The sequence below is a fragment of the Giraffa tippelskirchi genome, chromosome 6 (assembly GCF_054371585.1).
Source record: "Giraffa tippelskirchi isolate mGirTip1 chromosome 6, T2T-mGirTip1v1.2.pri, whole genome shotgun sequence".
Lineage (NCBI taxonomy): Eukaryota > Metazoa > Chordata > Mammalia > Artiodactyla > Giraffidae > Giraffa > Giraffa tippelskirchi.
The window spans coordinates 176,243,647-176,268,196 of record NC_137280.1 but is presented as its reverse complement, the minus strand read 5'-3'; the positions used below and the strand labels follow the sequence as shown (position 1 = coordinate 176,268,196).

Sequence of the window (24,550 nt, the reverse complement as noted above, 5' to 3'; positions counted from 1 at the left end):
TCTCCAGAGGATCTTCCCAACCCAGGGATCGAACCCAGGTCTCCTGCATTGCAGGCAGATTCTTTACCAGCTGAGCCACCAGGGAAGTCCTAATTTTGTGGGCTCCTCCTTATTAGCTGAAGTCCTCAGTGTAACAGTACTTCCTTACAGAGGCAAATACAGCCATACGACTGCTCATGAGATTCAGTTTGTGGTCACTCCCATTGTGTTATTCAGGATTCTTTTCATTGCAAAGGGCAGAAACCAACTCAACTAACTTAAGCTAATGTAGTTTTAAGGGTTCACCACCGGCTTCAGCTGAAGCTAGATCTGGGTGTCCAAACAATGTAGTGTGTATGTTCTCTGCCTCCCAGTTGGCACACACCCCACATTGCTTTCATCCTCAGGCTGACTTCAAGGGGTAGCAAAATGACTATTAGAAGGTCTAGGCCTAGCATTCCCAGAAAGCAATGAGAGTTTCTCTTTCCCAATGTTTCTAACAGAAAGTTCTAAACTGACGCTTATGGTTCCGACTGGCATGCTTGGGTCACAGGTTTGTCTCTGAACTAGTCTCTCTGGCCAGGGCATATAATTGCTCTCATCTGTCATGTACCAACCACTGGCTTCAAAAAGAAGGTTCAGCCCCAGCTGAATCACAGGCCACATCAATGGAAGAGTGTGCTTCCCCCCCCAAAAGAATGGTTTTACCTCAATATAGGAAAACAGATGCTGAACAGAATAAACCACAGATGTCCATTATATTCAGCCTGGCACACCAGAAGAATAAGTTGCCATCTTACCATAACATTTTGAGGAGCTGTGGGAGCCTCCATCAAAATGTCTCTCCTACAGCGAACTATCCTCTGGTGAGTTAAGGCAAGAGCGAGCCAAAGAACATCAACAAGGTCTCACTGAATCAAATCTGCGCAGATGTGTACAAGCAGCAGTAGAATACCAGCCAGCTGTGGCAGCCTGAGAGGGGCGGCTATTTGGGCAAAGGCAACCTTGAGTGCAGAGGGTAGAGAGGCATTGCTACTAAAGTACTTTGCCACCCCATAGTCAACAGACTGAATTCACATGGATGATTCTTACTGTGAAAGTAACTGCAAGTCGTGCATTCGTCAGACTTTGTGGCTTTGAAAATATGCAGAAAGCAATGTTGTCAGCAGTAATACCTTCAAATGCCAAGAATTCTACTTGGAAATAAAATATGAAAGAGTTTCTACATTTTCCTGCGCACAAAGGTCATTCTGATTTAACTCAGTTTGTCATGCTGCATAGATTTCCATTCATTAGAAGTTGCAGTCACCCAATTCAGAGAGTTCTCTTCTTATAAATACATTGTATTAAAAAATTTCATTTGTAAGTCAATGCTTTTAAAGTTGGAATCTATTTTTCCATTGAAGATGTATTATAAATCGTGACTGGGTTCCAAGGCTAACCCATGAGTATTAATTAAGTAATTTGAATATGCTAGGTATAACTACTTGCTTGCATGCATGCTAAATCACTTAAGTCATGTGTGACTCTTTGCCACCCAATACACTGCAGCCTGCCAGGCTCCTCTGTCCATGGGATTCTCCATGCAAGAATAATGGCGTGGGTAGGCATTCCCCTTTGCAGAGAATCTTCCCGACCCAGGGATTGAACCCATGTCTCTAACATGTCTTGCATTGGCAGGCAGGTTCTTCACCACTAGCACCACCTGGGAAGCCCAGGTGTACTGCCTGTCTCATTGTAAAACACGTAATAGGTATAGCTATTATCATTAGTTATAGTAATGTGAACAAAGTGATCAAATTAAAATTATTATTTAAAATAATAAGAATTAAGCTAATGAGAATTTAGAAAAATGACAGGGAGGACACTCAATAAGTTACTATGAAAAAACAAGCCTTGCTTCTTATAATTCCTAATTCTACTTAGAAGAAGAAGATATCTAATAATATATTTTAGCTAAAAGTTGTTTTTGTTACCAGAAAAAGGTTTAGGAAGTTATCTTACTATTTTCAATATAGAAAATTTTTTAAACATTGTATTATATTTGTAATTTTGGTATTCTTTGTAGTTGCAAAACTGAATCAAAGATTATGAGTATAACTAGGAATAATGTTTAATGAATTGCTTTTTATCTATTAAGAACTTTTCACAACTTTTCCTTCCACCCGCTTGCTTCTAGATATTTATAAACCGAGGACACAGGATATTTCTATTCCCTAAAAAGAACTGTAATGGGGATGGCCATAATTGAATTTACATGTTAATTATTTGCTTTTTTTTTTAACAGCCTAAATATTGTATGCCTTAGAATTGTTTTGCAGATAAAATATCACCCATGATTAGTCATGCAGATACTCTTTTGACATAGGTGAAAAGTTCTCTTTGGTAACTTGCATAATTTCTCATAAAAATCAACTTAATTTAAGAATTAATTCCACAGAAAAGGGAACGCTCCTGCACTGTGGGGAATGTGATTTGGTGCTGCCATAATGGAACACAGTATGGCGGTTCCTCAGAAAACTAAAAACAGAATTAGCATATGATCCAGTAATCCCACCCCTAGTCATATATCTGTTCAAAACTGTAATTCAGGGATTTCCCTACTGGTCCAGTGGTTAAGAACTCGCCTTGCAATGCAGGGGACATGGGTTCGATCCCTGGTCGGAGAACTAAGATCCCACATGCCACAGCACAGCTAAGCCCGCGCCACCACTACTGGGCCAGCGCAGCACAGCTCGAGTCTGCGTGCCGCGTCGAAACATCCCGTATGCCACAACTAAGACTCGATGCAGCCAAATAAATATTAAAACCAAATAAAAACACTAAAAAAAAACTGTCATTCAAACAGATACCTGCCTCCCTATGTTCATAGCAACACTATTCACAATATCCAAGGCATGAAACATTGACGGAGGGATGGATAAAGAAGATGCATATACAATGGTATAAAAAAGAATGAAATAATAACACTGGCAGCAAGGTGAATACAACTGGAGATTATCATACTGCACGAAGTAAGGCAGAAAGACAAACACCATATGAGATCACTTTTATGTGGAATCTAAAATCTGACACAAAGGAACGGAGAACTGGGAGGGGCCAGACCCTCTAGAGCATGCGGGTCATGGCGAGGAGACTGGGTTTCCTTAGTTGCAATGGGAAGCCATTGGGTAGCCAGGAACAGGAGAGGGACAAGATGTGAAGTTTGGAAGAGAGACTCAGAGAGACAAGAGGAAGGGCGTTTCAGTAGCTCGAGCAAAGGCCGACACTAATGCTCTATTATAGTATTCCTCTCTGCTGCCTAATTCCAAGATGAAAAATAAAAATAGTTTCTGCACAAGTGGTGTGTTGGGAACAAAAGTCAGCTATGTAGCTAGAATAGTACAAATGGAGCTAGAATAAAATACCTGTTTCGATAATGACTGTAGAGACACTACTTACCTGAACTGTCAGTTTACAGGACTTTTTGTGGATAGTAAATTAGGGGAGAGTGTAAGAGGTCAGAATATTTCGAAACACATCTCCCACCTTGTCTCCTTCCCCTCCTGCTAGCAACAGCCTGACTCCTGGGTGCTGTTAGGAACAGAAAAGCACCGAACACCTTCTTTCAAAGTAAAACGCTGCCATCTTGAGGTTTCCAGAGCACAAAAATAATACAAAACAAAAAATCTATTTCAATTTGTGGGGGAGAATAATTATATATATATATATATATATGTAAATAATTTGAAAGAAAGAGAGTAACCTGACCAATTTCATTCCCTGCTTTGCTTGGCTCAACCTCTGCTCTATTAAATTGACCTGTTTACAGCTGATTCTGCAAACGTTCTTTTATACTGGGGGACAAATTCATTAGCGTATGTGTTCCTTAGGGCTTTTTCCTCCACCTCTATAATAACGCTAGGTCTGTTACCTTTTCAAGTGGTAAATCTTTGGCTTCCCTTTCATGATTATTGGCCTATTCAAGTTTTATATTAAATTTTGATAATTTATATTCTTCTAGGAAAACCATTACTCCCTAGATTTTCAAATTCATTGTCGTAGAGTTGCATATAATATTCTTCTATAAAAGTTTTAGGCTCTCATTTACCTGTAATTATATATAATTTTTCATCTTCAACATTATATCTTTTTACCTCTCCCTTTTATTGCAGAATTTTGAGCAGGAGAATGATGTATTTGCACTCTGTAACAGGAAGACAGCACTGATGATAATGTACAGAATGGACTGAAAGAGAGAAGATATGGAGAATACCAGCTAGGAGGCAAGTATTTGATCTTGAATTCGTGGTAACTATAGGTGCAGAGGTAAAGAATCCACCTGCCAAGGCAAGAGATATAAGAGACACAGCTTCAATCCCTGGATCAGGAAGATCCCCTGGAGGAGAAAATGGAAAACCAGTTCAGTATTCTTGGTGGGATAATCCCATGAATATAGAAGCCTGGTAGGCTATAGTTCGTGGGGTCACTAAGAGCTGGGCACAACTGAGCAACTGAGCATGCACGCACACAACAGTCTGAAAGGGGAAAAGAAGATTTAAAAGATCCTACAAAATAAAATCAGTAGGAATTGGTGACTACTGACTTGTGTTATAAGAGAAAGGAAAAAGGTTAATGTAATGCTGCAGTTTCTAGCCTAGGATGATGGAAGTGTTCTTAACCAAAGTGGGGAAAATAAACATTTCCTCTGGGGACACTTGAGTTTGAGATGGTGGAAGGGTAGTCTGGATTTAGAAATATAAGTCAAAGCTGGAGATGATTACTGAAGATGTAAGAAAACATGAGATCAGTTGAAAAAAAATCTACAGAGGGATAAAAAAAGTATTAAAATGTGAATAGTTCAGAATTTTTTATAGACACATTTTCAGGCAGCTGAACAAAATCAGAGAGTGTATGAGAGAAGCCAAAAGAATGACAAATTTAAAAAGAAGCAGAGAGTTTAGGAAAACCATAGGACAAAACACATTAATTAAAATGATGGAGAATTAGACTACACAAACAAACTTGGACGTGGAGCAAGTTACCATGAATAAACTAATGTAAAAAGGTGAAAAGTGCTTCCAACACACCTGCCACTCATAAGATGAATTTCTCTAATATATGAGCACTGAAAAATTCATAAGAAGAGCATAAAAGAAAAAACGATAAACTGGACTTGATCAAAAACGAAAACATTTGTTCTGTGAAATGCTCTCCTAAGAAGATGAAAAGACAATCTTCAGATCAGAGAAAAATAGTTGCAACTCACATATCTGAAGGAATTTTATCTAGAATATATAAAGAACTCTCATATCTTAACTGCAAAAAAAGAGATCCAATTAGAAAATACGTAAAAGGCACAAAGAGACTTTTTATCAAAGATGAAATATGAATGGTTAATAAACACATGAAAAGCTGTTCAACATCATTAACTGTGAGGGAAATGCAAATTAAAGTCACAATTAGATATTACACACCTGTCAGAATGTGTGAAATTTTTTAAATGGTGAATACCATTGATAATACCAAATACTAAAAAGTATGCAGAGAAACTGCATTATTCATAAATTACTGGTGAGAATGTAAAATGGTACAGCCACTCTGGAAAATAATTTTGCAGTTTATTATAAATTAAGCATGCATCTGCCACACAACCCAGTAGTCACATCCCTGGGCCCTTAGCCCAAGAAATGAAACCTTAACATTCACACAAAGTTATGTATGCTGCTGCTGCTGCTGCTGCTGCTAAGTCGCTTCAGTCGTGTCCGACTGTGCGACCCCATAGACGGCAGCCCACCAGGCTCCCCTGTCCCTGGGATTCTCCAGGCAAGAACACTGGAGTGGGTTGCCATTTCCTTCTCCAATGCATGAAAGTGAAAAGTAAAAGTGAAGCCGCTCAGTCGGGTCCGACTCTTCGCGACCCCATGGACTGCAGCCTACCAGGCTCCTCTGTCCATGGGATTTTCCAGGCAAGAGTACTGGAGTGGGTTGCCATTGCCTTCTCCTAAGTTATGTATATGAATGCTCAAAACACCTTTATTTCCAATGTCAAAATTGTAAACAGTCCAAATGAATAAATGAATGGTTAACAAACTCTGGTTTATTCATATAATGGAATATATCGTGTGTGTGCTCAGTCGGGTCTGACTCGGTGACCCCATGGACTGTATAGCCTGCCAGGCTCCTCTGTCCATTGGATTTCCCAGGTAAGAATATTGGAGTGGGTTGCCATTTCTTTTTCCAGATATAATGGAATACTATGCAGCAATAAAAAGGAACAAATTATTGATTTGCAAACAACTTGAATGAATGAAAAGGTCGTTATGCTTAGTGAATGATGCCAGTCTCAAATGGTTGCACACTAGATAGTTGTATACCATTCTTTTCTTTTTTTAGTTAGTTAATTTACTTGGCTGCGTCGGGTCTTAGCTGCATCACGTGGGATTTTTGGCATGTGGACTCTTGGGTTGTGGTGTGTGGGCTCAGTAGTTTCAGCTCATGGGCTTAGTTGTCCCACAGCATGTGGGATCTCAGTTCCCAGACCAGGGATCGAACCTGAGTTGCCTGCATCGCAAGGTGGATTCTTAACCACTGGACCACCAGGGAAGTCCCTTGTACCATTTTTAAAATGACCAAACTATAGAGATGGAAAGCAGATCAGTGGTTGGTAGGGGGCAGGAATGAGAGTGGGTCCAACTCTAGATGAGCCATATGACGGGGATCTTTGTGGAGCTAAAAAGAGCTCTGCATCTTGATGGCGGTGTTGGTTACGCAAATCTGTGTATGGGGTAAAATTGCATAGGAGTTTCTACAGACAGACAAGCGGTAAGCTATGAGAACAGGACCTTGTCTGCCTTGTTCCCTGCTGTCTTAGCTTGGTTTACTCTCTAAATGGAAGACTATCTGGTTACTAGGGAAGTAATCATAGGCCTAGGCAATCCTGGGAAGGTGGGGGCAGGGAAGAGAGACAGAGGAGGAAGAAAAGTCAACAAAATTTATGACCAGCAATGGGCAGGTCAGCACTGGGATCGCACTAGGCCTCAGTCCACTGGAAGGGTGGGAAGGCTGGGGCATTCATCAGACACCTCCTGGGCTTGTTCGCTAGAAGCCCCTTCAGAGGGATTCCTGCACCTGTGAGCACAAGCCCAGGCCTCAGGAGAGAGGGCTGAGAAGCCATGGGCACCACGAGTGGGAACTGTGCACAGGCAGCCTCAGACAGGCTGCGCAGACGCGGGCTGGGCAGGAGCAAAGGCTCTGTCATGGGCACCTCGGGTAGTAGTTATGTAGTTCTTCATGAACTACGCGTAGTTTATGTAGTTCTTCATGAAGAACTATACATGGTTACTACAGAACAAGGCAGACAAGGTCCTGTTCTCATAGCCTACTGCGTGTCTGTCTGTAGAAACTCCTATGCAATTCTATCCCATGCATAGATTCATGCAACCAATACCACAATCAAGATGCAGAGCTCTTTTTAGCTCCACAAAGATCCCCGTCATATGACGCATCTAGAGGTAGACCCAGCCTCATTCCTGCCCCTACCAACCACGGACCTTCTTTCCATCTCTAAACCACATGTAGTTTATCCAGTTCTTCATAAACCACACTACAGCTGCATAAATGGAGGACTGGGGATGAATGAATCAAAGAGGGGATGAAGTAACTGAAATGCCAGAGAAGACTGGTTTTTATTTCTCGGTGTCGGCCTTGATTTTGACCCAAGAGCTTAGCCTCCGTCTGCCGGGCTAAGAAAGGTCCGTCAGGCTTCTCCTGCCACGTGTTCTTCTCTCCTGTCTGCCTCCTTGGATGCCGCTTCATACACCTCCTTGCTCAGAAAGAGGTGTTTCCTGGGCTTGTTCCACTCTCAGAAAAAAAGACCTTTCTGATTGACTTCATTCCTGCTCACTCTCCAGTGAGAAAAGCACTGCCAGGTTTCTTGGAAATAAATGTACATTACTTATTGATCCAGTTTTCCTGATATGAAAGCTATTGCCTATAAATTAGTTGGCCTACTTTTAGAAGTTGCATCAATTCTTTTGGACCAACTGAGTACCCTTTAGTGCAGAAACAGCAAGAGAAGTTGAATTTACAGCGTTGCGCACTGCAACCATTCATTTAGATCAATGCGTACCAGGGACCACTTCCTCCATTCCTGCTTTCTACATAGTTTTCATCTGGGCTATGAATTGGACATCCTGTCCTGAAGAAAGAAATATTGTATCTTTGGGATATTTAAATTCTTGATTAATAATAGCAAAAAATCTTTTAACCTTAAGTGAAAATTGCTGATGTGTGCATTCTTGTTTTCCTCCCAGAGATCTTGGTTCACATAAGCTCAGCTTAATTTTGTTACATAGCAAATCCTCTGTGGGAGTGAACTTTCTTTAACCGTACACACAGTAATAATGAATCTGAAGTTGCTAAATAGATCTGATTATATTTCTAATTGTTTTCTATAGGATCTTCTCTCTCATTTACCATAATCAATTGTTGTTTCTTTTTTTTCTGGCTTCCTAATGACCTGCTACAACACTCAATAATTAATGTAGCTTTCCTGGCAGAGGTCATCTAAACAGTAATATTTAAACATAAAATTATTAAATAAACTCACTTATCTTTATGGTTCCTGTGATGGTTAATTTTTTGGTGTCAAATTGGCTAGGCCCTGGTACCCCAGTTGCTGGCCAAACACCAATGTAGATGTTGCAGTGAAGATATTTTTTAGCTAGAACTAACAGTTAAACCAATAGACTATGAGTAAAGCAGATTACCTTCCATAATGTGGGTGGGCCTCTCCAGTGAGGTGAAGGCATTAAAGGAAAAGACTGAGATCTCCCTAAGGAAGAAGGAATTCTGCTAGTAGATCACCCTGAGACTTGAAACTGCAACATCCACTCTCCCCTGAGTTTCCAGCCTGCCAGCCTGTCTTGCAGATTTCAGACTTGCCAGCTCTCACAATGGCATAAGCCAATTCCTTAAAATAAATCTCTCTCTTTATATGTATATATGCACGCACACACACACACACACACACACACACATACACACACATCCTATTGGTTCTGTTTCTCTGCAGAACACTGACTAATCCAGTTCCTAAATCTTCAGAGGAAAGTCCTATATGACTTTTTCCATGTATAGAAGTATTCTTTCTTTGCTTCTCCTCCATCCTTCCAGACATCATGTTGGGTGTGAAGAACATGAATAAAGAAGTCTGTAGTTTCAATATGATGAGATAATAAGAGAGAGAGGTGGGAAGGAGGCAGAGAGATATGTACACACAGGAAGGGAGGAATCACCCAACCAGGAAACCCTGAGAGAGCATGACAGAAAAGTCCCATTGAAGCGGGATCTTGGGAGACCAGTAGGAGTTAGCTAACTACTGTAGGAAGGAGGGAATCTTCTAGAGAGTTATGACACTGGGTTCAAAAACATGGCAGCCCCCTGCCATTACTTAACTCATTAATTAATGAATTAACTCATTCAACAAATATTAATATTCATAGACTGTCTGTTGTATGACAGATGTGAGTTTTGTCCTTAATTTCGACTCACATCTTTTCAGCCGGGGAAGGTCCATCACATTTCTCCTGCTGGGTGGCTGCCTCTTCGAGTTGTGTTACTGTCAGGTAATATAACAATCGCTGGGCTAAAACTGGGAGCAAAAGCAAACAAATATATGAAAGATGTTTAGGATTAACTTTAGCATCTCGTAATATAAACCCCCAAATAACAATGCCTTGAGCAGGAGAGAATTTCATTTTCCTCTCATCTAAATGCCCGGACCGGTGGCCTAGAGTTGGAAGGCTAGCCTAAGGTTTCTTCAGTCTTGCAGCTGTCAGCCCTATCATGTCACCTGATGGTTTAAAATGGCGGCTCTGGCTCCACCCTCTTGTCTCCATTAAGCCAATAGGAAAGAGGAAAGGAGGAGGAGACGGCTGTTCATCTTCTCTTCACAGACACTTCTGGAAGTCACATACACCACTTTTCATAAATAGCCCATTTTCCGGAACTTAGTTACACAGCTAGCTTCATTGAAAGTAATAGTCGCTCAGTCATGTCTGACTGTTTGCGACCCATGGACAGTAGCCCGCCAGGCTTCTCTGTCCATGGAATTCTCCAGGCAAGAATACTGGAGCCAGTTGCCATTCCCTTCTCCAGGAGATCTTCCCAACCCAGGGATTGAACCCAGGTCTCCCACATTCTTTACTGTCTGAGCCACCTGGGAAGCTCATTAGTGGTAGCCATATGCCCAGAGAAAAACTGAAGAAAGAAAGAAGACTTCCCTGGGGGTCCCGTGGTTAAGACTCCAGCTTTCCAATGCAGGGGCCGTGGGTTCGAGCCTTAGTCGGGGAGCTAAGATTCCACATACCGTGCAGCTGAAGAAAAAGGAAAGACAAACATGGAGAGCCAATGAACTCTGCTGCAGAAAGGAGAGAATACGAATGAATGTTACTCTGCAGACTACACCCTGAAGCTGAAAAATAGAGTTAATAAGCAGGAGTTAATTGCTGTTTTAATGTCTTTTAAGATCTTTACTACATAATTACATTGTCTTGATGATAGCTATTTAGAGCTAGTGGTTTAAAAGTACTTGAATTTTTCAAAAAATCAGGAAACAAATTTATTGTTTCTGTGTGAGTCAATTGACCAATGGTTAAAGCAATTGGTTTTTAATAGTGAATCTATATCTATTAGGTATATCTTCATTCTTTCATGTTTTGAATGCTTTATATGATACATACCATTCAGGTATGACCTAGACCAAATCCCTTATGAGTATACAGTGGAAGTGACAAATAGATTTAAGGGACTAGACCTGATAGACAGAGTGCCTGATGAACTATGGACAGAGGTTCGTGACATTGTACAGGAGACAGGGATCAAGACCATCCCCATGGAAAAGAAATGCAAAAAAGCAAAATGGCTGTCTGAGGAGGCCTTACAGATAGCTGGGAAGAGAAGAGAAGCGAAAAGCAAAGGAGAAAAGGAAAGATATTCCCATCTCAATGCAGAGTTCCAAAGAATAACAAGGAGAGATAAGAAGGCCTTCCTCAGTGATCAGTGCAAAGAAATAGAGGAAAACAACAGATTGGGAAAGACTAGAGACCTCTTCAAGAAAATGAGAGATACCAAAGGAACATTTCATGCAAAGATAGGCTCGATAAAGGACAGAAATGGTATGGACCTAACAGAAGCAGAAGATATTAAGAAGAGGTGGCAAGAAAACACAGAGTGAGAGAGAGAAAAAGGGAAAACTCCACCTCTGATTATTTCAGATTAGTAAAGCCTTGGTTACTTTCTAAATGGAATGCCATTAATCAAGTCCCTAAGTTGAATCAAAAAACACACAGACATACACAGCAAAAAGCCAAACAAACAAACAAAAAAACTAAACTTCAAGTGCAGCCTTCAAAACAGTTTAAAAAATACAACACATTTGGATTAAGGGTTCCAAATTTAAAAGTCTAATAGTGTGAAATAAAGAAAATTGGTTTTACAGTGTTGCCAGCCAGGAGTCCTTCTGGATTACTTAATGTGTTCTACCTGTGTGTCTCAGATTTTCTGAAATAGCTGAAACATTTTTATACATTTTCTAGCATTGTTCATTTGCTTGATAAATTTATTTTTCCATAAATGGTGATGGTTATGCTCAGCGCAGTGTCCAGATTATGGGACTGCATTGAGATTTTTTAAAAAGGTGTATTCCAAGAGCACAAGGAATTTAGCAACAGAAAAGATGAGTGGAAGCTGTAGGACTGCTTAGGAGTTAGACTTGGGAATTGCATAATACCATGACGACTGCATTCTATTAATTAAGCAAGTCTCCTAAGCCAGCCTAGGTTCAAGGGAGGGGACTACTTCATCTGGTTTGGACATGCTGGCTTTTGTAGGAGTGGTATGAGAATGCTAGCTGTGTGCACTCAGAGATTATGAAGTCTGTGGAAAGGAGCAGCTCTGCTTCTCTTAAGGGGCAGATGTTCTCATCAACATGTTGGTAGTTAGAATAGGAAACAGGAGTCCAGAATGGCGGTGCCTAAAAGACAAGGAAGGGAAAAGCCCGTGAAAATAGAGCAAAGGAAGGTCCGAGGACCAGAGTGAGGGCCTCAGGTAGAACAAACAGCCCTCCTGGCTAGCCCAGTTTACATAGGGCAGGCCCAGAGGGGGGGAAAAACATATAAAAAGAGGAGCAAAGGACAGGGGTGTCTCTCTTCTGTTTGCGTCTTTTGGGTCCGCATGCCCTCACGCTTTGAGGATGTATTTTCCTTTACTTTCTAAACAAAACTGAGCTGTAACACGGAGCTGTAACCCTGGTCCATCGCTTCAAATTTTTGTTGTGACGAGACAGAACCGAGGAAACTGCACACTCCCCCGCAAACACTTGTTATTTACCATCTTAAAACAAAATATTACAGCCATTCTAGTAAGGGTGAAGTCATATCTCGGGGTTTTGGTTAGCACTTCCCTAATGACTAGTGATGTTGAGCCTCTTTTTCCCGTGGTTCTTGACCATTTCTGTATCTTCCCTGGAAGTCCTGTTTTCTGCGTTGGCTTTCTTCATGTGCCTGGAAGTCCTTGGCTTTCTGCTCTTCAGTGTGGAGACCTGAAAAGCTACCTAGGAACACTTCGTCTGTGAATGAGGCCTGTCCACTCTGAGGTTGTCTTACGGTTTATCTGGATGGGCCATTTGATGTTGATATATTTAGGGATTTCCTCTTGGCCTGACTATAGCTATAAGAGTCTTCTGATGCTGACTGGAGGGCAAGAGTCTAGTTGACTGTTTCAGAAGCTCAGTGAAGGATGGGGGTCTCTGCATTCAGCATTCAGTTAAGTATATGATCACTTATTCCCCCTGATTTTCGCTTTGTACCCATGTTCCCTCAGTGTGGATGAATTCTCTCTGCTATCACCCACTGTACAGAGATCCTGTTTTACTTTCTCCAGAGATAAACCTCCATCTTCCTGCCTGGATGGACAGTGGGCAGTTGGCCAGAGGCATGGAGAAGAGGAGGGAATTTTAAAATCTAGTCATATCTCAAAAGACATTTACATTATTATTGTTGCTGTTGTTGTTCAGCCACTAATTTGTGTCCGACTCTTTGTGACATCCATGAACTGTAGAATGCCAGGCTCCTTTGTCCTCCACCATCTTCCTGAGTTTGCTCAAATTCATGTCCATTGAGTCGGTGATACCATCTAGCCATCTCCTTCTCTGCCGCCCCCTTCTCCTTTCGCCTTGGATTCCCATGGATGGTATTTACCCTGAACTCTTCATTATAGCTTGACCCCAGCACACACACGCGTATCAAACCCACTTCACATCCAGTCCCAAATGTGCCTGGAACTAACAGTTCCTGAGCCTTCACAAGACTCTGGAATAAACTGTGAATTGTGTTCATTCTCAGTCTCTCAGCTGTTAGCACAACAGCTGGGCTTCTAGTCGGTTTACTCAGCAACCCACTTTTCACCTTACAACATGGTGTTGGTGTTTTCGCCTCTCAACTTGGGACCACGCTGACAATTTTTGACTTTTTAAGAACAATGTTTATTTATTTTGGCTGCACCAGGCCTTAGTTGTGGCACTCGGGCTCTTCAGTCACAGCACTTAGTTGTGGCATGTGGGACCTAGTTCCCTGACCAGGGGTGGAACCTGGGCCGCCTGCATTGGGGGCGCCGAGTCTTAGCCACTGGACCACCGGGGAAGTCCCGACTTTTTAAAGTATACCTTGTCTGTGGTCAAAAGGTAAAAAACACCTCCCAGTTATAACATGAATGAGTACCGAGGATGTCATATTCAGCATGGTGACTGTAGTTAATACTGTAGATGATCTGTTTTAAAGTTGCTAAGAAAGTGGATCTTAGTCTTCACCACAAGAAACAAAATTTGTAGCTATATGAGGTGATTGATTTTTACTTAAAGTTACTGTGGTGATCATTTTGCAATATATACATATGTCAAATCATTATGTTGTACAGCTTAACTAATACAATGCTGTAGGTCAATTATATCTCAATTAAACTGGGAGGAGGAAAAACCTTGCCTGAAGTTTTAGCATGGTTTGGGGAAGGAATGAAGTTATATGCATCATTTTATTCTAGTCAGCATCTTAATGTAGAGTCTTAATAGTTTTGTTTTAAATATGTATGTATATGCATATACACACACATTTGTACATATTCTTCTAGCTGCTGGATAATGTTTAAGTTTGTTCCCTACTGGAAATGTTAGCTCTGAAAGTGAGTAGGGAAGATGTAAACTGAGGGACTATAACTCTGATGTATAACCAAGCTTGTAAAACTACTCTGAAATGGCTGACTACTGTATATTCTTTGGTAGTTTAACATCTAAAAAGTTCTAAGTTTATTGGTGTATAAAAGTTTATTGGATGGCATAGCAGTAGAGCCTGGAACCAGACTTCATGGGTTTGAAAAAGAAGAACTTGGGTAGTTTATTGAACTCCTTTGAGGCTTATTTTGGTCAGTTCTAAAAACGAAATGATGAGTATTGACCTCATAGGTTTATTGAGAGGAGGAAGTAAGTAAAAACATAAAAAGTGCTTTCAATACTGCCTGGTATCTAGTAAGTACATGGTAAGTGTTAAAAGTGAAATGCAATTTCAAGTATTGACCTTAAATTTTTAAGTGTGCAAAACCTTAAGACAGGTTTCATACAGTATTTATGAAATTAAATGACCTTACCTATCTTAAAAAGAGTGACCTTTGAAAAAGTTAACACTTTTCTTTCTTTAACAGGACAATTCAAAACATAATAATTTTTAGTTTGTACCTACCTTAAACTTCATCCATTCTGCTAAAACTTAGGAGAAAATAACCCTTTGCATTTTTATTGTAACTTTACTGACATAAATTAAAAGTATGAAGTAGTCAGTGTATGTCAACTTAATAAAGCCAGTGTATAATTAAGAGCAACCTAAGATAACTCCTTCATTCTTTAGGTGACGTGCATTTTAAAGAATTACCTTTCTTTTGGTAATTAAAGCCAAGTACATTTTTTTGTCTTCCTGCTATCGAAAATGAACTTCCTGTTAAGTCTTGTTGCTTAATTAGAGGGTATAAGGCTTCCCTGCTGATAAAAATACTTTACCACTTGAACACCCGCATTGCATTATCCCTTCTAGCTGTTGGTTGCAATAAAGCATGAAGCAAGAGTGACATCTGGTGATCACATAGATTCATTACATACAACCGTGCCCTCGGAATTACTTTATTGGGGTTTTAAGGCTCCTTTTTATTGAACAAAGAAACAAAAATAAAAAACGTTTCGGTGAGTACTCGCATTTTTTTATGAACTTCAAAAGTTGTTTCGAGGTGAAACTTGTGCTCAGTTGCTTCAGTCGTGTCCGACTCTGTGAGACCCCGTGGACTGTAGCCTGCTGGGCTCCTCTGTCCATGGGCTTCTCCAGGCGAGAATACTGGAGTGGGCTGCCATTTCCTTCTCCGGGATATGTTCTCGACCCAGGGATTGAACCCGCATCTCTTATGTCTCCTGCATTGGCAGGCAGGTTCTTTACCACTAGTGCCACCTGGGAAGCCCAACATTTACAGAAAACTTGTAGAAGATTACAAAAGTAATCAGGGATTTGTGTACAATGAAAATCAATTAGGGGATATTTTGAATTCCAAAAACGCACACACAAAAAAATGACAGCTAGGTTTATCTTGTTTCATTGTTTTTAGGTTACAAAATATGTATTGATTCAGAATTCTAGAAATGTATAGGGATTTTGCAGATGATTCCTCCCACAAATCAATTTCAAAGACATCAAAACCAAATATATACATATATATGTGCATATATAACAGCACACACACCCACACAAAGACTTCCCTGGTGGCTTAGTCGGTAAAGAAACTCCCTGCAATGCAGGAGACCTGGGTTCGATCCCTGGGTTGGGAAGATCCCCTGGAGGAGAGCATGGCAACCCATTCCAGTATCCTTACTTGGAAAATCCCATGGACAGAGGAGCCTGGCAGGTTACAGTCCATGAGGTCACAAGAGTCAGACACAATTTAGTGACTAACTCACAACCACAGCAAAAAAACAAGAAAAGCTAAAGACAATATTATCAACACTGAACTAAGGGGACATGTCTAATCTTGTCTGTAAACTTTACGAGGCACCAATGAAAAATAATTCAATTTAGAGCAGGGTGAGTGTAAATGGCAGGAGCAAAGAGTGAAGGACAAGCATGCAGGGCAAGACATTGTAAGAAACTTGTCTCACGCCGTCCAACGTGGAAGTATCAGAGCTAGAACTGATGACAGGAGCATACTGGGAAAACGACATGGAGTTTGAGCTCTGAAGCCCTTTAGCCCACGTTCCAAGTACAAGAGACAGCCAGCCAGAGAGCTGTTCTCCTTGACCCCTCACTAAATGGAGAAGGAATGGGAATAATTCCTGGGACTGCTAGCTTTTTTTTTTCTTATTTATTTTTAATTGAATGATAATTGCTTTACAGTATTGTGTCGGTTTCTACATCAACGTGAATCAGTCATAGGTTTACCCTTTTCCACTTGGACATCACTCCCCCTTCCCTCACCATCCCACCCCTCTAGGTTGTTACTGAGCCCCGGGTTGAGTTTTCTGAGTCGTACAGCAGATTCCCGTTGGATGTCTGTTTTACATATGGCAGTGTATGTTTCCATGTTACTCTCTCCATACATCCCACACCCTCTTCCTCCCCTGCCCTCAGCCGTGTCCATAAGTCTGTTCTCAATGTCTGTGTCTCCACTGCTGCTCTGCAAACAGGTTCATCAGTACCATCTTTCTAGATTCCATCTATAAGCGTTAGTATATGATATTTGTTTTTCTGTTTCTGACTTACTTCACTCTGTATAATAGGCTCTAGCTTCATCCACCTCATTAGATTTACTCAAATGCATTCCTTTTTATGACTGAGTAATATTCCACTGTATATATGTACCACAGCTTCTTTATCCATCCATCTGTCAAAGGACATCTAGATTGCTTCTATGCCCTAGCTATTGTAAATAGAGCTGCAGTGAACAATGGGGTACCTGTTTCTTTCTCAATTTTGGTTCCCTTAGGCTATATGCCTCGGAGAAGGCAATGGCACCCCACTCCAGTACTCTTGCCTGGAAAATCCCATGGATGGAGGAGCCTCGTAGGCTATATATAGTCCATGGGGTCGCTAAGAGTCGGACATGACTGAGCGACTTCACTTTCACTTTTCCCTTTCATGCACTGGAGAAGGAAATGGCAACCCACTCCAGTATTCTTGCCTGGAGAATCCCAGGGACAGCAGAGCCTGGTGGGCTGCCGTCTGTGGGGTCGCACAGAGTTGGACACGACTGAAGCGACTTAGCAGCAGCAGCAGCAGCAGCAGCAGGGTATATGCCTAGAAGTGGGATTGCTAGGTCATATGGTAGTTTTATTCTTAGTTTTTTAAGGAATCTCCATACTGTTCTCCACAGTGGCTGTATCAATTTACATTCCCACCAACAGTGCAAGAGGGTCCCCTTTTCTCCACACCCTCTCCAGGATTTTTTGGTTGTAGATTTTTTGATGATGGCCATTCTGACTGGTGTGCGGTGATATCTCATTGTGGTTTTGATTTGTATTTCTCTAATAATGAGCAATGTAGAACATCTGTTCATGTGTTTATTGGTCGTTGGTATGTCTTCTTTGGAGAAACATCTGTAAAAGTCTTTTGCTGGGACAACTATCTTGATCTCGAGTGATAGTGGCAAGTAAAGGCAGATAAGTGTGGAGATGTAGGTGTAGCCACATACACGTACACACATGAGACAAAATACATGATGACTGTTCCCCAAAGTGGTTCACTCATCCTAAAGAGAAGAGAAAAACACACTAAAGTAAAATGCCTTCACAATTGGTTAGGAAGTATCGCTGTCTCCATTCAGCTAGCCTCAGGTGCAGGAGTGTGAACAGAATTATGAAGAAAGGGAAAGCAGAGATCAATTTCCCTGAATACAGGTACCTATAGACATAGCTTCCTCCCTATTCGTCTCATGCAGCTACAAAAATGAACAGAGAATACAAACCAATAACATTTCATCTTTAGGCTCTAAAGACTCAAACAGTGCCCAGAGAAATAGGAAAATAACTCAGTGAAAACCATAGGTGGTATTTCTAGGCAAATAATAACCTCAAATAAATTATTCTGATTCAAAGTTCAGAATAAAAGAGAAAAAGAGACAATCTTTAATAATATCTATAAAAGAGAAAAAGAAATCAAACACCAGCATCAAACAGCATACCCTAAACAAAGTTTACTCTTGCAAATAAAAATTAGGAAAAAAAAATTAGAAAAGAATGTTTAATAATGAAAGAGAAAATTGAAATACGAGAATAAAAGAAAAATAGCACAGAGTTCTGTTGCCCTAAAGATCTGGGAGTGAGCAACAAGAATGGGAACAGAACAGGAAATCTGGTGCAGTGGTCAGGGCACCTGCAGCCTCAGTGGGCTGAGGTGCAGAGTCCACTCTGAGTCCAGCTTTTATTCCTGATTGCAGACTACAAGACTTTCTTTGATCTATCTTTCCCAAGACACTACACTGACACAGTCCAGATCTGCTTGTTTTTACCCCAGGCCATTCCCTTCTGGAATAGTCTCGGGAACAACCAGCAGTGTTCATACCTAGTGCCGACCCGGTGTTCCAAGGTACATGCTTTCATGATTCCAGTCATTCTCCCTTCTGGGTCTGACCTTGGGGTCTGTAACAGGGCTATTATTCTAAGAAAAACATGAAAAATAATCATCAACACAGTTTCTTGATATATGCTGTTTTTCCAGGTGCTATTTCTATGAAATTTCTCAAGGCTGTGAAAGTACATTATTAGAAATTCCCTCTACAGAGTTCAGTTTTTTAGGAGGGAGATAATATTGCTGAATCTCAAATTGATTTGGAACAAAATTTACCCTACAGAAAAATGAACAAATAGCACTGAGATATATTTAAGATGTCCAAAAATGCAGAAGAAAAAATGGATCAAGATAATTGAGAAAGGAAAGATAATTAGATATAGAAGAAAGACAATAAAAACTCAGACTATAAAGAATTGGTACAAATAAAAGGACAGACTCTATAGAACATAAACAATTTTTTAAAACTTTGAGTAAGTAGAGGCTTATCTAAATCTACAGATTTAAAGGGATCATTAAAAATAAAATCAGATTTTGTATTAAAAAATTAAGGGATCATTACACCACAGATAGAAATTAATTAACTGGAATAAACTGCTCTACAAAATCATGTATAAATATGATTAATATCTTATTCATTTGATTTAATTATTCAGGTTCCCAGCTGCTTTCTTAGCAGGAAGTCCAATTATCTCCCTCTTGAATCTCCATCCTTCTACAGAACTCTCCAAGCATTCGCAGTCTCCAAAAGGTCAAAAGGAGGCCACTCCGGCCTCCACATCTATGCAGGAACAGAACTGCAGCAAGATTTGTCTGCTCACATCAGTAGCCTCCACTGCAACCCAAGAGGTTACTGAAAATCAGTTCATACAGATGAGGCCAAAAGCAGATCACCATTAGGCAAGTATAGCAAAAAAGTGTCAGGAGAGAGCCATCCATGGATGCCAAAATGAGTCTCAAAGAATCTCCCAGCAAGATCTTTATTAATTGAAAAGCAAAAAATCAAAACGCCACATTGGAAAAACTCTGCCAACACTACTTTAACCAAGGGATCAAGGTTAATGTCCTCTCCAGCAATGGGACGTCATTGTAGTTCATGATAGGAGGCACTGATAAGAACATCTTCACTTTTGTGGGATTTTTTTTGGCCAAAAATATGCAATTTCCATCTAATTGTGCACAATAAAATACCAGACAAACCTAAACTGAGGGAGATTCTAAAAAAATAACTGGCTAGTAAGAGTACTTCAAAAGTGTCAAGATTCAGAAAGACCAAGGAGGACTGAGGACATGTGACAGACAGAGGAGGTGAAGGAAGCGTGAGCTAAATGCAGGGTGGCATCCAGAACAGGATCCTGGCCTGGGGAAGGGACGCTGATAAGAACACGGAGCAGATTTGAATAAGCTCTGTAGATCAGCCAGTATACTGTTTCCGTGTTAATTTCCTGGTTTCATTAATTCTATTAAGATTATGGAAACTGTTGTTAACTTTAGGGAAAGCTGAGTGAAGGGCAAATGGGAACTGTCTGTTCAATTTTTGCAACTCTTCTATAAGTCTAGAATTATTTCAAAATAGAAAGATTTTTCTAAGTCCATATAATTCATCTAATCCTGACACAGACCCCTGTTAGGGGCACATTGCCCTCTGAAAGGGAGTGATCCTCAGTGCTGTCTCAGCCAAGTTAGTCCCACTCTTGGGCTCCTCAAAGAATAGCTTTTAGTGCTCAACTCTTTCCTTTTTTTTTTTTTTTTTTTTTTTACATACGCAGGTACATCTCAGTCCCTGTTGGGTCAGAAGTTCTGGGGTGAGACTGGTTTCTGGTTTTGACTTCTTCGTGATGTCAAAGGGCACTCCCCAGGTGGCACTAATGGTAAAGAACTTGCCTGCCAATGCAGGAGACTTAAGAGAGGCGGGTTTGATCCCTGGGTCTGGAATATCCCCTGGAGGAGGGCATGGCAACCCACTCCAGTGTTCTTGCCTGGAGAATCCCACGGACAGAGGAGCCTGGCGGGCCGTGGGGTCGCAGAGTCAGAGAGGCCTGAAGTGACTTAGCAGCAGCATAATGTCAAACCTATGTCTGCCTTTCACCAGAAAATAATCCACAGAGCAAGCAGAGTTTTTATTTTTAATTCTTGAAACATGAAAGGTCAGATTATTGCCTTTTCCCTAAGGTATTTTCTCACCACCTCACTCATCCCAGATGGAGCAGACAGAACTGGTTCCCGTCCCTCATTCCCTGACCCTGTGAGGTCATGTGCACCTGCTATAGGCAGTTTCCAGTCCGCTGAGGTTATCACCTAAGTGACTCTTCACTTCTTTGCCTGAGAGAGGGGAAGAGGCACTGAGGGATCTTAGTCCTGGTCAGCAAGTAAACCTCCAGTGGCGGGAGGGGACGGAATTGCTTTGTGAGACCAGAGTGAACTGCTCAGACAAATTCAGGCTTAGGATTGAGTCCAGTGATCACCAGTCTTCTCGGATGTGTGAGACCAGAGTGAACTGCTCAGATAAATCCAGGGCTTAGGATTGAGTCCAGTGATCACCAGTCTTCTCGGATGTGTGACTTCCATCAGGGTCCAGGCGTGCTGGTGCGGACGTGAACAGCAGAGAGGTGGGTTCGTCCAGGGTAAGGTTTTGCTAGACATGGAACGAAAGAGAAAAGGCACAGCAGTTTAGGGAATCAGCAAAGGCATAGTTGAAATGATAAACCTTTTAATTTAAGATGGAAAAAGAGGTGTTTAAAAAAAGGCTAGCAAATGGGGAGAAAGTGGAGAGATGAATGAATAAGTATATTTTTATGCATTTTATGCATATCTTCTACATTTGCTGAATGAATTACTCCTTTAAAAGAGTGAGATTTTATTCTTTCTACTTTGTATAATACATGTTACACACTCTTGTATCAGTTCAATTGCTCAGTTGTGTCCAACTCTTTGCGACCCCCTGGACTGCAGCACACCAGGCTTCCCTGTCCAGCACCAACTCCCGTAGCTTGCTCAAACTCATGTCCATTGCGTCTTGTATATTTTACATTAATTATAAAATATTTTACATAAAAACACGATGCAGAGGGGAAAACACAAAATTCTGTTATAAATCTCTTTACAAGGCAGATTATAAAGTCAAACCTTCCATTTACAACTTATGCAACTCACACTTCGTTTCTCAGAGGATTTCTTTTTCTTCTGAAAAGGATAATCATGCTTAGTTGATAAAGGATTCCAAATGCCTGTTCTCAGGGAGCTTCCAGTAGGGGTTAAGAATTTAGTTCCTGGTAGAACTGATAAAATATCGCTTTAGGAAGATTTTCTGACTATACCTGGTCACTATATTCTAGCGTGCTTTCCTCTCCATGTCAAGTAAGACCTGGCGCCTGCAAACAAAACTCTCCAGCTGCCCTGGCTCAGATAGTAAGGATGGTGAAGTCTACACGACAGTCCAGGTGATGTTCGGTACCGGCTGCCACAATTTGGCACAACCCTGAGGGGGCTTCCCTCACAGCTCAGCTGGTAAAGAATCCGCCTGCAGTGCGGGAGACCTGGGTTCAATTCCTGGGTCAGGCAGAGCCACTGGAGAAGGGACAGGCTACCCACTCCAGTATTCGTGGGCTTCCCTGGTGGCTCAGATGGTAAAGGATCCACCTGCAATGTGGGAGGCCTGGGTTCAATCCGTGGGTTGGGAAGATCCCCTGGAGAAGGGAAAGGCTACCCACTCCAGTATTCTGGAGAATTCCATGGACTGTGGAGTTCATGGGGTCGCAAGGAGTCGGACACGACTGAGCGACTCTCACTGAGGCCACAGGAGAACGCCTCACAGAGACTCCCCAAACGCCCTCGGATGCGCGGACCGCCCGGCTGCAGCCGACACCGCACCTGCGAGGACAGCCAGCAGAGCCGGCAGGGCTTCGGTGTGGCGCGGCTTTGGCCTCACGCCTGTCTGACCAGCGCCCTCTGGTGATCCTTAGCGGAAACGCACACCCCAAAGCTCCCTGAAGGACTGCAGGAAGGGAATCTAGGTCCGGGTGAGAGGTGACCCGGAAGGGAAGCTGCAGTCGCCCCTCCCTGAAGGTCACTGTGGTGAGAGGCGCAGTGATACGGACGCAGAAGGTTAACGAGTTCGGCTTGTGCGCATCCTTTCCTTTTAGACCCCGCTCCCCTCTCTTCCCGACAGCTGGCAGTTCTGACCAACAGCACGGTGGCCCCAGGCCCGGCACCGCGTGCCCCACTGCACCTCAGAGGGGACAGCCAGAGGACGGAACGGCCTTCCGAAGACTTTGACGCTAGCCCTCAGGGGACTGCGACAGCCGAGGGTGGGCGGGCTGACCCCCGCGCCCACTCTGGCCGGCCTGTGCTCTTTCCCCTGACGCACCCCTCTCCCCCAACTCCTCCTCTCCAACTTTACTGCCCCAGCCCTTGTCCAATTCCTGTCGGTTCCGTCAGTTCAGTCACTCAGTTGTGTCTAACCCTTTGCAACCTCGTGGACCGCAGCACACCAGGCCTCCCTGTCCATCACCAACTCCCGGAGCTTGCTCAAACTCATGTCCATCCAGTGGGTGATACCACCCAACCATCTCACCCTCTGTCATCCCCTTCTCCTCCTGCCCCCAATCCTTCCCAGCAACAGGGTCTTTTCCAGTGAGTCAGCTCTTCACATCAGGTGGCCAAAGTATTGGAGCTTCAGCTTCAGCATCAGTTCTTCCAATGAATATTCAGTACTGATTTCCTTTAGGATGGACTGGCTGGATCTCCTTGCAGTCCAAGGGACTCTCAGGAGTCTTCTCCAACACCACAGTTTAAAAGCATCAATTCTTCAGTGCTCAGATTTCTTTATAGTCCAACTCTCACATCCTTACATGACTATTGGAAAAACCATAGCTTTGACTAGATGGACCTTTGTCGGCAAAGTAATGTCTCCGCTTTTTTATTATGTTGTCTAGGTGTCATAGCTTTTCTTCCAAGGAGCAAGTGTCTTTTAATTTCATGGCTTCAGTCACCGTCTGCAGTGATTTTGGAGCCCAAGAAAATAAAATCTGTTTCCATTGTTTCCCCATCTATCTGCCATGAAGTGATGGGACCAGATGCTGTGATCTTAGTTTTTTGAATGTCGAGTTTTAAACCAGCTTTTTCACTCTCCTCTTTCACTTTCATCAAGAGGCTCTTTAGTTCTTCTTCACTTTCTGCCATAAGGGTGGTGTCATGTGCATATCTGAGGTTGTTGATATTTCTCCTGGCAATCTTGATCCCAGCTTGTGCTTCATCCTGCCCAGCATTTTGCATGATGTACTCTGCATAGAAATTAAATAAGCAGGGTGACAATATACAGCCTTGACATACTCCTTTCCCAGTTTGGAACCAGTCCATTGTTCCAAGTCTGGTTCTAACTGTTGCTTTTTGACCTGCATACAGATTTCTCAGGAGGCAGGTAAGGTGGTCTGGTCTTTTCATCTCTTGAAGGATTTTCAACAGTTTGTTGTCATCCACACAGTCAAAGGCTTTGGCATAGTCAATAAAGCACAAGTAGATGTTTTTTTGGAACTGACTTGCTTTTTCAATGATCCAACAGATGTTGACAATTTGATCCCTTGTTCCTCTGCCTTTTCTAAATCCAGCTTGAACATCTGGAAGTTCTCAGTTCCATATACTCAGAGTGATTCTGCTTTCCTGAGTGAACTTCACTGAAACACTCCCTCTGCGATAATGAGTGCCTGCTCAGTCACTCGGAGAAGGCAATGGCACCCCACCCCAGTACTCTTGCCTGGAAAATCCCACGGACGGAGAAGCCTGGTAGGCTACAGTCCACGGGGTCGCTAAGAGTCGGACACGACTGAGCGACTTCACTTTCACTTTTCCCTTTCATGGACTGGAGAAGGAAATGGCAACCCACTCCAGTATTCTTGCCTGGAGAATCCCAGGGACGGCGGAGCCTGGTGGGCTGCCATCTATGG

At 42.1% G+C, this 24,550-nt stretch overlaps 2 long non-coding RNA genes across 2 annotated transcripts in view; one reads left to right on the top strand and one right to left on the bottom strand.

Annotated features, from left to right (window-relative positions):
- Positions 1–16,392: 16,392 nt before the first annotated feature.
- Positions 16,393–22,604, bottom strand: LOC145511700 (uncharacterized). The gene is made up of 4 exons (XR_014058082.1): positions 21,762–22,604; positions 20,493–21,243; positions 18,603–18,698; positions 16,393–17,790 (listed from the first exon to the last, which is right to left on the bottom strand). It is a non-coding gene; the product is annotated as an uncharacterized LOC145511700 (long non-coding RNA).
- LOC145511702 (uncharacterized) overlaps positions 22,597–24,550 on the top strand; it is a 29,494-nt gene continuing 27,540 nt past the window's right edge. Inside the window, exon 1 of the long non-coding RNA XR_014058084.1 lies at positions 22,597–22,729. This is a non-coding gene — a long non-coding RNA (uncharacterized LOC145511702). The remainder of the gene's footprint in view (positions 22,730–24,550) is intronic.